We start from the raw sequence: 368 nt of genomic DNA, 5'->3' as shown, positions 1-368 counted from the left end.
AGTGATAAATTAGACTTACAACCCTAGGAATTTTCTGGAAGTCCAGAGAAACACATGCCATTCAAAGAGACCGTATGGGAACGCACCTGATTATCTTTTAGTTGAGAGGCAAAGGGGAGCATGTTTAGCTACATCCAGACCATGCACTTCACAGAAGACCTCTGGTTCTTAGAAGAGCTCGATGATGAATAGATGATATAAAAGTGGAAACGTTTCAGAAAGGAGCTTCATGCCTGCACTTTCTGGGACACACATCTACTTGGTGTCCTGCAGAGGTAAAAGGTGATTCCTTCAGTATATCAGCACTGTGTGATGCAGGGGATGCAGAAACACCCAAGCTAGGGCCAGAACACTCATGCTATGCTCTG

Source organism: Haliaeetus leucocephalus, unplaced genomic scaffold, assembly GCF_000737465.1.
Source record: "Haliaeetus leucocephalus isolate CR32 unplaced genomic scaffold, Haliaeetus_leucocephalus-4.0 Scaffold933, whole genome shotgun sequence".
Classification (NCBI taxonomy): domain Eukaryota; kingdom Metazoa; phylum Chordata; class Aves; order Accipitriformes; family Accipitridae; genus Haliaeetus; species Haliaeetus leucocephalus.
Note: the sequence above shows the minus strand (reverse complement) of the source record.